We start from the raw sequence: 18,696 nt of genomic DNA on the forward strand, positions 1-18,696 counted from the left end.
GAGAGAGAGAGAGAGAGCACTGAATCTGGATAATGGAGATCATTCAGTGTCATTGTGTACACACACACAGCAAAGTAAGCGTTTTAAGATTTTTACTCTTTTGATTTTGATCATTTACACAAAAATTTCATGGCCCCTAGAATGTTTTTTTTTGTATAAATATGAATGTATAATACATCAAAAGTAAGAACAGCCTATATACACTTAAAAAAAAACTTATTTTAAAATATTTAGCTTCATGCATTCTTTTTTATCATACATTTTTAATGGGTACGTTTCATTAAAAAAAGCAACATTTTAACCGCTTAAACCTGAAGTGTACTGCTGGCGGAAACTTGTTTGAAGATGTTTTTGGACGCTCAGCTAAACAAAAAGGCGACCTTGGTTCCCAATGCTATAACTTTTGATTATTTCATGCTATCACCACAAAATTTGATCCAGATGCAGCTTACATGTATTGTTATTTGTTTGATTAGACCACACGAGCCAGCCTTCGCTACCCACGGAGCATTGTAACCAGTTAACCACGGTTCCTTCCTTGGAGCACTTTTGAAAGATACTGACCACTGCAGACTGGGAACACCCCACAAGAGCTGCAGTTTTGGAGATGCTCTGATCCAGTCGTCTAGCCATCACCATTTGGCCCTTGTCAAACTCGCTCAAATCCTTATGCTTGCACATTTTTCCTGCTTCTAACACATCAACTTTGAGGACTAAATTTACACTTGCTACCTAATATATCCCACCCACCCACAGGTGCCGTGAAGAAGAGATAATCTGTGTTATTCACTTTGCCTGATCGGTGTATATTGCCATTATTATGTAATAAAAAAAAGAGATAAAAACAATTGCTATACTTAATCATTGAAATTACTTTTGGGAAGTGCTGTATATTGCATTATTATCTACAGTTCCTCATTTACTTAAAAGTTATTTGGCTTTTTTTCTCAGCAGGCATAACAATCCAACATGCAATGTTCTATAGCAGCGATTTGGAGCCCCTCTAAAACTTCTTTAATTAATTCTATGGTAATCCTAAATTACACCACCGTTCAGAAGGAGAGAGACACACAGTGTGCTATACAAAACTGTACTTTATTATTTAAAAAAATAGAAATCAACAGAATAGAAAACTTAAAAAAACAGCACATCAAAAAAATGACATCATCTGCGAATCATGAAACGCCACAACAACAACAGACCATTTCCCATGATGCTCCACTGGCTCTTAGAGTACCATTTTCCAAGAGTGCCATTTCCAATTCTACTCTCACTTACTCACCTTAAGCATGTGTACCCTGCACATACACACACCATATACAAAAGATGCACAACAAATGAACAAACTGCACACTGCAGATGCCTCTGTTTCCCATTGAACCAAGCACGCATAGACAGTTACTGAAATAAACAACCAGTATTTCAATGTGTATTTGCTTACGTATTAGCGTTTAGTCTATGTAGAATGATGATGTATCCAATACGAATGTGGTTTTGACAGCTAACTGCTTGATTTGAGCAATGCCAGCCTTGAACATTTCAGGATACAAGCAGTCAGAGCTTTAAAAGATGAAGTCTTCATCCTAAAAGTGTGAAAAATGTATGCAGATAAAAAGCTCAGTGCTGCTGACCACTATTTCCCCCCACCAAAAGACACAGACAACAGACAGGCAAGGCCATCAGTACTCAATGGGGTGCTTTAAGTGTCTGCGAGAGCCAATAGCTCTGATGGATTTGATGTTCATCTTGCTGGGTTGAAACCTGGTTGATACAACAGCACATTGGAGTAAGGGTTACTATGCCAGACCTATCCTATCTATATAAACCAAAACGATTTCCCATGTGTTGTACTCGATTTAACAGCCACAAAATGTGATTCCATCATAAAATGAATAAAATGGTAAATTGATTGTGAAATTGCTTTGTCCAGTGGGGGAGAGTCCCGCAAATGCATTTCTGTCTGCACCATCGTAATAGGATAAGCGCACCAAAAAAGGTGAGAATGGGTCGTCATTACTAAAGAACAAAAAAATACTTTTTAATACTTGATCTGATCTTATTAATTTACTTGTTTTGTCTTGTCATTGGTATAATAGAAATGAGTTTGATTGATTTACATTCATTTACAAAATGACTTTTTTGAATTTAAACTACCAGCTAAATACAGGTGTGAACGGAATCTAAAACCTTTTGAGCTTGTCCGCTTTCAACCACTTCCAGAGATAGTCGAAAACAGATTGCTTTTGTAGTGTAAACGCTCATGTGGTTCGAACAGCCACAAAAGACCGCCTACTCTCGGCCTACTGAACAAATGCATAAACATTTTGGGAAGCACGCTAGCCAGATGGGATTTAAACTTTGTCGGCTGACGACCTAAGTTTTGTTTGAAGACAGAAAACTTACCAAGCACAATGTTCTCTGACCATTCCTGACTTCTAACACGCACTAACCACGTTCGCTGTGGTCTTGCGGCTGTCAGAGCAGAAACGAAAGCTGCTGCTCTCCGTATGTTTTTCCGTTGTCTCCGGGTTCATATGTAAATTGCACAAGCTTATTTAATCCATAATGCACAGAGGACCACAATGGAAATACGCCTTTGGCTTTTTTGTGCTTTTATCCTCGGCAGTTTTTTGAAATGTTGTATGATCAATTTTTGTACAATTTATTTGAATTCCTGTCCAATAAAATAAAATAAAATAAAATCATTTGATTGAAAGATCTGAAAAAGCCCATACATTACCCGCCCATTGGCCCTCCACAGAAGTGGACAAAAGACACGGATTAAAACACCAGGTGTAAACGGGAATCTGTCTCCCTCGTCTTCTTGTGATCTGATCCACCAAAACACATCTTAATACCGGGTGTAAACAGGGCCTGAATGTCAAAAGTGTGTTTTTAGCAAGAAAAAAGAAGAGACTTGTTAGTATTTCTGTCATATTGACGGTTTAAGGGTGAAGACTGAGTGGAGCTTGCTGAGGTTGAGGACGGACAAAATGCTGCCTGGCAGGTTACAGAGCTAGTGTCACATGGTGTTTTGGTGTTGGTTCATGTTTCATGTGTTTAGTTCATCAAGTTTACTGTCATGTTTCTAGTTTGTCTTGTCCTTTCAGTTTCCTGGTTTTGTCATGTTTCATTGTCATGTGACTCCCATGCCCTCATGTAATCTTGTGTCTTGTCCTGTCATTGGTTCATTGTTTAATCACTGTTCACAGGTGTCACTTGTCTTGTCATTTAGTGTGTGTATTTAAGCCCTCATGTTTGCCACGTGTCTTGGGCTGTTATTAACGTTGTACCCGTTGGTGGTGAGTGTTCTCAAGTCTGTTATGTTTAATCAAGCCAAGTTTATTGTCAAGCCAAGTTTTGTTTGTTGTTTTGCCAAGTTTTGAGTTATGTTAGGATTTATGTTTGGATAAATAAATGCTGCACATGGGTTCTGAACAATTGCCTCCAGTGGACCGTATGTTACAGAATAACAGGCCAACATTATGAACCCAGCAGTTGCCATCCTTCACCTAAGCCAAGGCCATCGATCCATTGAGGACTATGTTGAGGAGTTTTGTGGACTCTCCAGCCAGGTGGAATTTAATGATGTTGCCCTCAAGGGGATTTTTCTTAATGGACTTAGTGAGGTTGTAAGCTATTTGATGCCCGAAAGCAACTCCCCGGGGACTCTGGCCCAGTATATTGACTTTGCACTTCTGCTGAGTGATTCCTCGTTCACTGTGGGTTTTGCAGAAGAGGAGCTCCACTGTCCCACAGTACTCACCACAACCCAGCCAGAGTCATATGCTCCAGCCCACGTCCATGCTCCAGCCCACGTCCATGCTCCAGCCCACGTCCATGCTCCAGCCCACGTCCATGCTCCAGCCCACGTCCATGCTCCAGCCCACGTCCATGCTCCAGCCCACGTCCATGCTCCAGCCCACGTCCATGCTCCAGCCCACGTCCATGCTCCAGCCCACGTCCATGCTCCAGCCCACGTCCATGCTCCAGCCCACGTCCATGCTCCAGCCCACGTCCAGGCTCCAGCCCACGTCCAGGCTCCAGCCCACGTCCAGGCTCCAGCCCACGTCCAGGCTCCAGCCCACGTCCAGGCTCCAGCCCACGTCCAGGCTCCAGCCCACGTCCAGGCTCCAGCCCACGTCCAGGCTCCAGCCCACGTCCACGGCCCCGTCCCGGCTCCAGCCCACGGCCCCGTCCCGGCTCCAGCCCACGGCCCCGTCCCGGCTCCAGCCCACGGCCCCGTCCAGGCTCCAGCCCACGGCCCTGCTGTCCCGCCCAAGAAAATTTTGGGGGGGGGCAGGGGGTACATGGAGGCCATGAAGGCCACGCCTCTGTGGGCCCCTGAACCGCCATTACCGCCATGGCCTGGTGAACTGCCGTTGCCGCCATGGCCACCCACGCCTAAGGGTCCAGGTCCTCCCACGCCTGATGGTCCTGGTCCGCCCACGCCACAGGGTCCGCCCACGCCACAGGGTCCGCCCACGCCACAGGGTCCGCCCACGCCACAGGGTCCAGGTCCGCCCACGCCACAGGGTCGGCCCATGCCACAGGGTCCAGGTCCGCTCACGCCACAGGGTCCGCTCACGCCACAGGGTCCGCCCACGCCACAGGGTCCAGGTCCGCCCACGCCACAGGGTCCAGGTCCGCCCACGCCACAGGGTCCAGGTCCGCCCACGCCACAGGGTCCAGGTCCGCCCACGCCACAGGGTCCTGGTCCGCCCACGCCACAGGGTCCGCCCACGCCACAGGGTCCTGGTCCGCCCACGCCACAGGGTCCGCCCACGCCACAGGGTCCAGGTCCGCCCACGCTCCCAGGCCCGTCCAGGTCATGTCTGGGTCCGGTGCCCCTGCACGGGCCTGGCCCACCATCCCTCCCCCAAGACCGCCCCCCAAGACTTTTTGTTAAGACTCTTTGTTAGGTTATTGATGTGTTGGTGTTGTTTGGGCGTCAGGGGCCGCCCATAGAGGGGGGGATCTGTCACATGGTGTTTTGGAGTTGGTTCATGTTTCATGTGTTTAGTTCATCAAGTTTACTGTCATGTTTCTAGTTTGTCTTGTCCTTTCAGTTTCCTGGTTTTGTCATGTTTCATTGTCATGTGACTCCCATGCCCTCATGTAATCTTGTGTCTTGTCCTGTCATTGGTTCATTGTTTAATCACTGTTCACAGGTGTCACTTGTCATTTAGTGTGTGTATTTAAGCCCTCATGTTTGCCATGTGTCTTGGGCTGTTATTAACGTTGTACCCGTTGGTGGTGAGTGTTCTCAAGTCTGTTATGTTTAATCAAGCCAAGTTTATTGTCAAGCCAAGTTTTGTTTGTTGTTTTGCCAAGTTTTGAGTTATGTTAGGATTTATGTTTGGATAAATAAATGCTGCACATGGGTTCTGAACAATTGCCTCCAGTGGATCTATATGTTACAGCTAGAAAGGCAACAAGGAACGTCCAAATCCAATGTTGTGCCACATCCTGTCTCCTGATACCTATATCTGATCGGTTTTGTATCAATGTATCCTTCGCTCCCTTTGATATCCCACAGTCCTTTGCATTCCGTTCCATGACAGTTGAGCTAAAAAATAAAGAAATTTGCGGTTGGTGGTCAGTTTATGTGTAAATGTATATTTTTGACCAACTTGTTCCATTTTTGATGTTATTTCTAACAATAACTTAGTATTGTAGTAATTCAATGCTTTGTCACTAAAGCTCTCTCTGTTTAGCTGTAGATCATTAAACTGTTACATTGTCTCAGTCTGAAGTCTTAAGATTCTGAAGTCATTGCCTGATAGTGAAGCAAGGCAACAAGTCTAGCAAGGCAGCCAAGGAGTCTCCAACCCTGTTCAACCATGTTGATACTGTAATAGTATTGGCGAAACCGATTTGACAGATTTGCACATTAGTGTCCGAGTTTTGGAGAGCGTAAAATGCATCTATTTACAGCATGTTTTTGCAGCGGTGAGTAGGCTAATGCAGCCAATCACTGATAGTTGTTGATCTCTCGAACGTGATCAGAATCTCACCGCTCAAAACAACAGAGTTTTCATTCAGTGCTGAGTTAATGCAGGCTCGCGAAACCTCTCATTAACAAACTAAGTCAAGACACGATGTAAGTAAGAGATTTATTGTTGACGACTTTTTTGAGATCGCAATGAACTGACAAAGCAACAGCATTTTAGTGATCGTATAGCGATATTGGCTACAGTCATTCATCGAATAAAACTATTATTGCTAATAGGACTGATGGCCAATTGCATGCTGCAAAGTTTCTGAAGTGACATCTAAATATAAACGCCACTGCACGAGACAGAAATATCCTCCTGAGACCCAGAATAGAGGTTTTGCCTCTGTAGAGGACATTATTTAGCAAATTTATCTGACAACATACACAGTTTTAAGTCTATCCTTATGAAATACAAGACATACTTATGAAAATATTATTACACGTCTTTTTACATTACAACTCATTACTATTCAAATTAGATACAGTGTATAGATGAGAATGGGAATGGCATTTATGGCCATGTTTACACACATATTGCATAAAGTAAAATGGTATATCAAATTATTCCGCATATTTCATAACATTGAGAATCATCTTTATACAAGAGTTTGGATAAAAAAAAAACTTGATTAATTTTCTCAATAAAGGGGTTGTGGTGTCCTCTACAGAGCAGAGGATAGCCCTTGTGCACTGTTCGATTTCTGGTTACACTCGTAATGGTCCGGGTCAAATTGACCCTAATTGGATTCAATACAATTCCCCAAAAATCACACTATGAAAAAACACATACAATCAGGTACAAACAATTCACTTTTAATATCAATACTTTTCACACATTACAAAGAATAAATATCTGAATTAACGATTTATAAAAATACTTTTAACCACTATTTTTAAGATTGGCCCTTAGGACACTTGCCTTTATCCATTTAGAGCAATAATATCTTAGTCTAAACCTAAAGTAATCTTGACCAACTATATAGCATTTTAATGCTTTCAGACTCTAATTTTCATATTTGGTGACTGGTTTTCAAAAGAGATGACAGAGCAGTAGATAAATAGCGATAGATTCGTCATTTGTGATGCGTTGCCAAACTATAATGCACACTCTCTTTCCATATGTTTTTTTTATATGCATTTTAGAGATTGAATTCAAATGAAATATTAACATTACTGCCCAAACTACTTCTGAATAGGATGTCTACTTCATAGATATTTTGAAAAGTATGAAAATATACCGTTCAGATCACTCAAACCATATATTTGAGTGATCAAACACTCAGTAAAAACACTTATGCACGCATGCTGTTTGTTGACTTCAGCTCAGCATTCAACACTGTCATCCCATCCAAGTTAATTGCCAAACTTGGAGACCTGGGCATCAACACTTCAATGTGCAACTGGATTTTGGACTTCCTAACTGACAGACCCCAGAATGTTCGATCAGGATCCACCTGCTCCACATCCATCACTCTTAACACTGGTGTACCACAGGGCTGTGTGCTAAGTCCGTTTCTCTACTCCCTCTTCACCTCCGACTGCAAGCCTGTGTATGGAACTAATTCCATCGTCAAGTTTGCGGACGACACTACGGTGATTGGTCTCATCAGCAACAACGATGAGACTGCCTACAGGGAGGAGATCCAGCACCTGGCCACATGGTGCGCTGATAATAACCTGCTCCTCAACACCACCAAAACGAAGGAGCTCATCGTGGACTTCAGGAAAGAGTCAAGAGGCACACACGACACCATCCACATCAATGGAATGGCTGTTGAGCGTGTCTCCAGTTTCAAGTTCCTGGGGACCCACATCTCGGCGGACATGTCGTGGACGACCAACACCTCCAGCCTGGTCAAGAAGGCTCACCAGCGCCTCTTCTTCCTGAGGACACTGAGGAAGAATCAGCTCTCCTCGGCTATCCTGGTGAACTTCTACCGCTGCGCAATAGAAAGCATCCTGACCAACTGTGTGGCAGTGTGGTATGGGAGCTGCTCTGTTGCGGAGCGCAAGGCACTGCAGCGGGTGGTGAAAACTGCCCAGCGCATCACAGGAACTCCACTGCCTGCCATCGAACACATCCAGAGGAAACGCTGCCTGCATCGAGCTCGCAGCATCCTCAAGGACTCCTCTCACCCAGCCCACAGACTGTTTTCTCTCCTGCCCTCCGGCAGGCGTTTCAGGATCCACCGGACCAGGACCAGCAGACTAAAGAACAGTTTTTTCCCCAGAGCTGTCTCTTTACTGAACTCAAACCCCCGTTGATCCACTTCCCTCATAAACTGCGAACTCTCCTACCTCACATCTGCCTTCACTTTGTTATTTGCACTACCGACTGTTTATTACAGTAACAACTGTTTACTTATGCATTCTGCACCACCATACCGTAACTGGATTATGCTCATCTGCACTGCCGACTGTATTTACAGTAACAATGTTTACATTTGCATTTTGCACCGTACTTCTAACTGGAATATGCAACCACTTTCCACTGCACTTTTACACTTTCTTTCGGATAGCTCTGTCCATAATTTATTGTACTAACTTAATCCACTGCTATATTCCTCATATTAGCCTAACATATTATTGTATACCTCTAACTGTAAAATTCTGTTCAAGTAATAACCGTCTGTATATTTATTCATAGTACATAGTCACCTGTAAATTCTGTTTATAGTAATAGCCATCTGTATATTATATTCATGGTACATATTCACCTGTAAATTCTGTTTATAGTAATAGCCATCTGTATATTATATTCATAGTACATATTCACCTGTAAATTCTGTTTATAGTAATAGCCATCTGTATATTATATTCTAGTACATATTCACCTGTAAATTCTGTTTATAGTAATAGCCATCTGTATATTTATTCACTGTATATATTCATCTGTAAATTCAGTTCTACTTATAGTAATAACATTCTCTACTTATACATATTTATATATATTCAGAACATTTTTATGTCCTGCACTTACGCAACCATTGTATATCCTGCACTTGCTGCTATTGCACTTCTGGTTAGACCTAAACTGCATTTCGTTGCCTTGTACTTGTACTTGTGTAATGACAATAAAGTTGAATCTAATCTAATCTAATCTAATATATGGAAATCGAAGAGTCTACATGTCATATAGTGGAAAACGTTGGTACTGCACACAAAAACATCTTTTTTTTTTTAGATATCAACCTAAAATTTGGTACAGAATTTGTTCAGATATTTAGCTTTGATTTTCTTGAGGTTTTAGAATTGAACATGTTTTGTAAAATGTATATTTTATATAAAATATAAAAATATATATATGTTATATATTTTACATGTTCATAAACTTCTATAACTTGTTTTAAACTTTACTTTTACGACTTATACAGTGATGGCCGATTTCAAAACACTGCTTCATGAAGTTGTTAAGTTGTTAAAGAGCTCTGAAAATGTCCTTTTTCCTTTTTAAAATAATTATTATATTGTTTGATTAAAGTTTAAACATCCTAGTTTCCGTGGCAGAGTGCAAGATAAATCTTTTCATTATTACTGGAGCTGCCGGTTTGTTACGTTTCAAATAAACAGCAAGCACAAACTGCAAAAACGGCAGCCTTTCCGGCGCACTTAGTGTCCGAAATCACTCACTCTTTTTCAAAGTGGACTATATCAGTGGCCTAATATAGGGAATAGTGAATGAGGGTATAGGGGGGCGATTTCGAACACAGCCCTAGTTTTTCCCCAGTCGGTCTGCTTAGTTATTTCTATCACCTGTGTCTTGTTAATTAGCTCATTTGCCCTTTGTATTTAGTTCTCAGTGTTCTCTCAGTGTTTGTCTGTCGTACGTTCATGTATACTGTGTTCCCTGAGAGTTTTTGTCATTAAAGGTCCTGCTCCTTCGCCTTCATGAGCGTGTCCCTGTGTGTATAATAAGCTCATTGTGCACCCGCCTATAGGCACCCTTTAAATAACACAAAAAGTGCGCAAATGACTTTAGACCAGGATTTGTTGGTCAATGGCAGTCGATTTCGGTTGCGCCTGAGCACACCTTGTTTTCAGACCAGCACACCCATGGGGAAACAGATGGGCGCGAGTGCATTTGCTATTTAAACAATGTGGTACTGGACGTGAAATTGATAACTGTGTCAGTCTGAAACTGAAACACCTGACGCCTACACTTAGTTTGTACCTTTCCTATAAACTCTTTTGTATTATGTTCCTTGTTTCATTTATGGTGTTTTATATCCTGTTTCCCTTGGTTTTTGTTGTCCCCCATCTTGATGGGGTCCTTATTATCCCTTGTGTATAGCCCTTTGTTTCAAGTCTTTCGTTGACATTCTAGTCAAGACGTTACTTGTGTTAAGCTGCCACCTTTCCTTTGTATTAAAATACAGCTGTACAATCTACACATCAAATCTCTCTATACCCAGCAACGTTATAGTATGGTACTTTAAACAAAAAGAAAATGTAATTATTATTATTTTTCTTCTTTGCACTTATGTCTTTTGTTGCATTCTTAAATGTATAATGAATAACTAGTTTATAATTATTTATAAGATATTATATTATGATTAAGGATGGTTTAGGAACTATTTTTTAAAAAAAATACTTATTTTTGATCATTATAAATGTTTCAAATGCTTTTTGGTAACACTTTATTTTACAGTGTCCTTGTTACATATATTACATGTACTTAAAGTAGTAATAACTCTAGATTATGCATAATTACAAGTAACTTACCCCAAACCAATCCCTATTCCTAACCCTACCCTATAGTAAGTGCATGTTGTTAATTATTATTACTCAGTATTTAAATGTATAATTACACTGTAACAAGGACTGTTGAGAGAAAAAAAAAAAAAAAATTACATGTAACAAGGTGACATTCTTTACTTTGATCCAATGCAGCTTTACTTTTATAAGGGTAACCTGAAAAATGTGTGCCCCTTCACATTTCCAAATGTGCCATTAAGTTATTCATCCAGGCACCAGCTCTGCTCGCATGTTTGACAGTATATTAAGAATCAATGCTTTCCGCTCTTTCCTTTCCATCTCGCATAAAATCTTATGATCTGTTTCTCATAGTTCCATCTCAAACTCACAGTGACCTCAAACTTGCCTGCCTGTAAAGAGGAAAAGTAAACATTACTTGAATGACATTTCTTCAGATAAAAAAGGTATATAGGTCCGTTCCGGGTACATGATAACTTGCAAATGTGTATTTGGGGATAGAGGGAGGGCTTTGCATTTTCCTTTTTAAACTTGTTTTGTGATTTCACACTGCAGGGTTCCATCTCACACATGCACATGCTTCATTTGAAGCAAACTGCCAAACGCAATTCTCCCCCTCACGAGTCATAGCACACGAGTAAACGACTAGGCTAATTTGATGGCCCCTCCATCCCTCCTCCCCTCGCGCTCTTCTCTTCATCCTTGATGGTTCACACCCCTTGGGACGGCCAGCTCTCCAGTAATTGTTATCCTATTTAGTAATCTATGAGCCTTGGTTTCATCAGACGTTTAGCAGTGCATATAAATATCGCTGACGTTTATTGAATGTCAGAGTTCACGACGTGGCTGATTGATTCTAACCCGTTGTATTTTGGCATGTCAGAATATGATTTGTTGCCATACAATAGCAATTTTAAAAGCTATTTTCTCAGAGGAAAGAAAATACTATCATTCAGAGGTGAATTGAAGGCAGCTAACTGTGATATTGAGATTAATGAGCATTTTAGTGAGTTGCCATTAGCCTGTACGGCCGGACAGTGAGGGAAAGTGAACCACTCTCAAAATGGAGAGAGTGGATCTCTAGTGTCACAAACAACTATAATCAAGACAGCTTGGGCAAAAAGTCTGAGAGAGGCTGTCAAGACATGAGTGTGCATGTGTTTGGACTACGTGATTTTGGAATGAATGCTCTGTCGAGATGCTTGTGCATCTATGTGTATCCACCCCTTAATCTTTCTCTGTGTGTATGTTTGGTTCAATCATAGTTATTGAGATTGGAGTAAATCAGGCCATAGCAACAAGATGGAAAGTACTTAGTGTTCAGCGTCTTCTTGGCCAGTGTTGTAAAGTGCATCCACAACAGGAGTTACACATTCTGACCAGTGAATAACTTAGTTCAAGTTCACTTGTGCAGATATAAGATGCAATGTCATGTTTATGTTCCATAAATACCTGATTAATCTCATATAGAATGTGTTTTCCTTATTGGGATGAAATAAAAATGTTGACAAATGACAGGTAATTCACACACACACACACACACACACACACACACACACACACACACACACACACACACACACACACACACACACACACACACACACACACACACACACACACACACACACACACACACACACACACACACACACACACACACACACACACACACACACACACACACACACACACACACACACACACACACACACACACACACACACACACACACACACACAGAGAGCGAAGTAAGCTTTTAAAGATTTTTACTCTTTTCCCACCAGCGTTTCTTTTTTTTTTTGCCAGCCAGTGCCAGCATTTTTGATAATTTACAAAACAAAATAATAACTGTATCGTGATATATATTGTTATCTTGAAATAATATTTTGAGCACAATAGTAGTGAGTTCTGAGTGTATATTTATGCATTTGATATGACTTTTATAATAGTTCTACTTTTAGAACACTTGCTTTAACGGTTGACAACTTTAACTTTAACACATTTCCCCCCCTATTTAATATATTTTTTTAAACGTCACATGATCCTTCAGAAATAATTCTAATATGCTGATTTGGTTCTCATAAAACATTTCTTATTATCAGTTGAAAACGGTTGTGCTGCTTAATTAAAATGATCAAAAGTGGCAGTAAAGACTTAGATAGACATCACAATAGATTTCTATTACAAATCGATGCTATTCTTTTGAATTTTCTTTTGAAAAATATTTAGCAGCAGAGCTGTTTTCAGTATTTACAATAATTAGAAATGTTTCTTGAGTACCAATTTAAGGATCTGAAGGATCATGTGACACTGAAGGCTTGAGTTATTGCTTCTGAAAATTAAGCATTTTCATAGCAGGAATCAATTAATATTTAAAATATATTAGAATCTATAGAAGTTATTTTAAAATGTAATAATATTTTATGTATGCAAAAAACCCTTAAACAAGTACTGTACATTAAATTGAAAATGCAATAATCACATAGATGTTTTTTAAAAAAGTGTGTACTCTAATGAAACCCACATTACTGGTTTCCCTTTTATAGCTACATTTCACACATTGTTAAATTTGCTGATCCAGTCTAACACAAGTTAGCACAGGAACACAAAAGGTGCCCGTTTGCTAAATTACTCTGTGCAATTAAGACTTCAACACATGAGAAGCTGGAATCGCACACACTGTGTCTCTTTCTCTGTCTATGGGGACATTATAACTCAGATGTAACAGCAGGTGGTAGGGCACCTTGCCATTGTGTAGTTAGTTGGAGAGTTCGTATGTGAGACTAAATTGAATGTGTTTGTGTAGGTGTTTCAAAGATGCACAAACTGAGGACCCGAGTTTCCAGATAGACCCCGAAGGAGATAGAGTCCCACCTACACTCATTCACTCACTTCGCTGGCTCTAATATTCAAATATTCCTATACGTTTCTGTTTTCAGTAGGTCTAAGTTAATTTGTAATTCTATAACGTGCCAAGGGGAAACAGACCAAGAGGAATGTCTGACAGAATACAAGAAAAAAATACACTCCATTTTCAGACCAAAATAGAAAGAGAATGTGTGTATCCACAGAGGAAAGCCTGACGTTTGTTTGTCTGATCCCTTCTCTTTCCATCGCTATTTTCCCTTTGGGGAAGTTTGAAATAAATAGTGGGTTTTTACTCTGTAATATTTTACCCATGATTGAAGGTGATGTCAACAGTGAGGGGCTGAGAGAGAGAGAGAGTTTGGCTGGATTATTGTTCCAAATCATCATCTCTCTCTTTCTCTTACTCTGTCACACTTTTCTTTTTAAAAAACACTATGTCTGTTTTCCCTCTGTTCTTTCCAGCCACAAATTTTCTCCTTGCTTTTCCACAACCCATGTCAAGATGCCTGTATTTATGATATCTAGCTAACAGCAGCCGCACTAAATTTAGAGTGAATCTCCAGAGTTAAAGAGTGAGACAAGTAAAGCAAGGTGAATCAAACTGTACTATATATGAATGTCAATCAGCCTCAGCTGGAAATATACTGTCCTCTGTTCCAGAGCCAGAAATTAAGGGGCACTGCACTATTTACTATTTACAGAATCAATGAGACTGCAGTTTTGCTGTATCACCACTGTGTGGTCTCCAAGAAAGGCACTTAACCTCAGTGACCTCCAGGTGGATTGTCCAGGTGGTTTGAAAATGTATCTGAAATACTGCATGCTACGAATGTTCAGACCTGACCATCCCATACATTATTATTCACACCTGAGTAAATGCAACAGTATAATTCTGCTTAAACATTACATCTTCATAATCCAGAATGAAAGGTGCACTGAATTATTTTCCAGTTGTCAAAAGTGAAAAGGAATGTGCTCCTAACACAGAAAACATAGCATGTTTGGGATGCTCTGGATCAGCATATACGACAGCGTTTTCCAGTACCTGCCAATTTAAACAAATTCGCACAGCCATTGAAGAGGAGTGGACCAACATTCCACAGGCCACAATCAACAACCTGATCAACTCTTTTTCGAAGGAGATGTGTTGCACTGTGCGAGGCAAATGGTGGTCACACCAGATACTGACTGGTTTTCGGACCTGTGAGGGGGATGGATTATCTCTGCAAAGGAGAAGTGCTCACTAAAACAGATTTAGACAGATCTGTGAACAATATTTCAGAGAAATAGGCCTTTTGTTTACATAGAGTTCAGCTCATGAAAAATGGGGGCAAAAACAAAAGTGTTGCATTTATAATTTTGTTCAGTGTACTTGAGATGTAACTGTTTACACCTGCAACTGTTTAGGTGTAAGACAGGTGTAAAAAAGTGAGTTCCTTTCCCATACCTGTTTCACATTTATGCATGTTTCTTCATAGCTCTACATGCCGCATTTTAATATATAGCAAAATCTCTATCAATAAACACTTAAACCCTTAAACGCATACCTCGGGTCTTTAGTGACCCAGGACGTTGTTCAACTCAACTCTATTTATAGATCACTTTCAACACCACAAGTAAAAAATAAAAACAAAAACATAAAACAATGCAATGACATACATAGCTTACAAAGCATTTTCAAATGCTTTCAAACAAATAAGTTTAAAGCGCACTCTGAAACACACCCTATGTAGGAGAATATTTTACAGACAGAGGAAAGTCATTTCAGAGCCCAGGAGCTGCAACAGAGAATGCCCAATCACCTTTACATTTTAAACGAGATTGCAGAACCATAAATAGCAATTGATCATTTGAGCTCATAGATCTACTGAATCTAATTCTGAACAAGCTGCAAACGATAAGGAGGCCTGACGCACACCTTCTATTTAAATATTGATATAAGATGGAAAAAACTATGGTAACACTTTATTTTGATAGTCCACTTTAGACATTCTACTAACTATAAGTAACTTTGTAACTACATGTCAACTAACTGTCCTTAGAGTATTTGTAGACTGTCTGCTTAATATTTACTAAAACTTTTTTTTTGGTCCCCCAACAGACATTCTACTGACTATAAGTAACTTGGCAACTACAATTCAACTTATTCTACTAACCCGAACCCTTACACCTAACCATAACCTACCAGTCTACTGACAGTCAACTAATACTCTAATGACAGTTAGTTGACATGTAGTTGCAAAGTTACTTATAGTTAGTAGAATGTTTAAAGTGGACTATCGAAATAAAGTGTAACCAAAACTATTCTTTACAACCGCATTGATGTGTCGGTTAAATTTAAGCTCTGAGTTAAAAATGACACCAAGGTTTCTCACGCTAGACAGTTTTTTCCCCCCAGGAAACAACTCCAGGCTCATAAACATCCTCCACGCCCCCCATATTACCAAATAAAATAATCTCTGGCTTATCCACATTCAAATGGAGAAAGTTATTCGCCAACCAGCACTTAACCTCAGTCAAACATTCATGCAGGGACTGCATGGCATATTTTCAGTAGTACATACATTTGAGAATCATCCTCATGTAGTACAGATGATAGTGAATCCCAACATTTTTTAAAAATAGAACCTATAAAGGTTTTGTTATAGGCATATAAAGGGAAAATAAAATTGGTCCCAGGATAGAACCCAAAGGAACCCCACACACAAGAGGGGCAACAGTAGAAGAAACTGACTGAAAATGTTCTATCTTTCAAATAGGAAGATCATTTCAGAGCTAAGGCCTTGATACCTGCCTGATCCCTAAGACGATCAATGAGAATATTATGATCAATAGTATCAAATGCTGCGGTAAGATCTAACAAAAGTAGAACAACACAGTTTCCAGAATCAGCGCCTCGTATATGTCATTAGAGGCCCTCAAAAGAGCAGACCCTATGTATGGCTAGCTGTAAAATCTGATTGGAATCTATCTAAAATTGTGTTCCTCATTAAAAAATCATTAAGCTGTGCATACACAATATTTTCCAGTATCTTAGCAACATGACATCATGACTTGGCGTGTTATCTGTACGCATTTTGAGCTATCCGCGTGTATGTCTACGCCATGTGATTCCGCGTGTATGTCTACGCCGTGTGATTCCGAGTGTATGTCTACGCCGTCTGATTCCGCGTGATTGTCTACGCCGAAACGAACCATTATGTGTGTGTGTGTCCCCACAATGTAAATGGATTTATAAACATACTAAATGATGTTTTTTGGAAAATGTAAAAATGCAGAATGTTTCTTGTGATGGGTAGGTTTAGGGGTAGGGGCAGTGTAGGGGGATAGAATTAAACGGCATTGATAAACACGCTAAAAAACGATTATGCGTCTTGATAGCACGGCAAAATGGCATACGAATTAGCGTGTCATACATACGCCATTTTATGAGATCAGTCTGATCTTAGAAATAAAAGGCAATTTCGAAAAAAACATTTTTGAGAAGGGGCTGAATAAATGCATGCTTAAAACTAGCCAGAACAACACTAGATGACAAACTAATATTCACAATAGACAAAATAATTGGACCAATGGAATCAAATACCTGCTTAAACAGAGAAGGAACTACATCACCAGGAGACCTGGTAGGCTTCATAATGATACATTATATATTTAAGCTGCTGCAGAGAAACAGGCGTAAAACTGGTCAGTTTTTTAGGAGGGTCAACAGAAGCAACAATGTCATTGCAAACAGATTACATTTAAGATCTAATTCCAGCTATCTTACCAATGAAAAAAGTTTAAGAACTCTTCACACATATCAACAGAAGCATGAGTACAAAAAAAAAGTTAGACATCAAATGTGGAGTATTTTACAAAGGTTTTTTAACTGTTTTCCCCCAATTATTTCTACTCAGTTTTATTTGTTAATGTACCAAATGCAGTTACTTTTTAAAACTTACATTTACTCTGCTTTCAAATTTAATCAATATTTTTGAGTGTAACATTTTTTTCACAAAAATTTTTTTTGTATATCCTAGTAAAAGTTTTATAGTGTAGCCTATGCATTTAAGGGTTAAATTGCCGCTATGGTATATATTGCCCAGCCCTATATGCATTCTGAGGGAATGTGCATGATACATCAGCTGTCAGTAATTATGACTAGAGGAACCATGATGAGAAATGCAGATCAACAGCTTTGCAAAACCTTTGCAAAACTCTGAAAAGAGACTGAGAACCTATCTGACAGCCTAATGTTTCCTGTGAGAAAACAGATCAGTTGTAGAGTCATGGACTATGTAGATATAGCGACAGCCAAATAAAAAGATAGACAATGATCATGTAGTAAGATATTAAACTTACCAAAATTAGGGAAACTGCACAAAGGATATTGCTTCCAGACTTGTAATTTACAACCTTCATTGAAAATGACAGGCAAACTATTCTTCGTTTTGTTGCAAACCCATTTTTCTCCACGTCTTTTCTTTCATCTGATGACTTAAAACCCCTCTATTTCCGTCATCTCTCATCAACTTTCCAAGTTCTCTCATTCCCATCTCTTACCATCAACTATATTCTCTCTTTTGCATCTGTGACTGTTTCTTTGCTTTGCTCCACTCCTCTCTTGATGGGTGAGATGGGTAATTGCAGGTAGATCTGAATATGTATTGTTTCAGTTTCAGCTAAGAGGAAAAGGAAATTATTTAAAAGGAGATTAGCAGTGGTATAAATTTCCGCCCACAGCTTAAGGTAAGAGTTAAAGATAAGCGTGCTCTCTGATTAGGCCTTCAACAACAAAGAAGTGTCATAATTAAACTCCCATCAATCTTTGCTCCCCCATGCACGAACTAATGCCTGAATCATTATGCAAATTAATAAGTCATATTCCTATAATACATTTTCCAGCTAACCACTGCAACTGTCTTGTTTAATTTGTTGACCTGCGGCAGTTTTTTCTTTCTTTGAGAGTAATAAGTATTATTTATTGTATCGTTTCAGTTCTATATTGTATTGTGGGCATAAAATATTATCATTAATCATAATCTGATCTTCAATTATGTTACTGATATCACACTAATAAACAAACAACTATTGACACATAAACAATTGTTCCTCTTGTCAACAAGAGGAAG

General features: G+C 39.8%; 1 pseudogene across 1 annotated transcript in view; it reads left to right on the top strand.

Moving 5' to 3' along the window:
* LOC307118120 (zona pellucida sperm-binding protein 1-like) overlaps positions 1-18,696 on the top strand; it is a 51,360-nt pseudogene that overhangs the window by 14,273 nt on the left and 18,391 nt on the right. The gene's annotated exons all lie outside the window — the stretch shown is intronic.

This window comes from Gobio gobio (genome assembly GCF_949357685.1).
Source record: "Gobio gobio genome assembly, chromosome: 2".
NCBI classification, from domain to species: Eukaryota; Metazoa; Chordata; class Actinopteri; order Cypriniformes; family Gobionidae; genus Gobio; species Gobio gobio.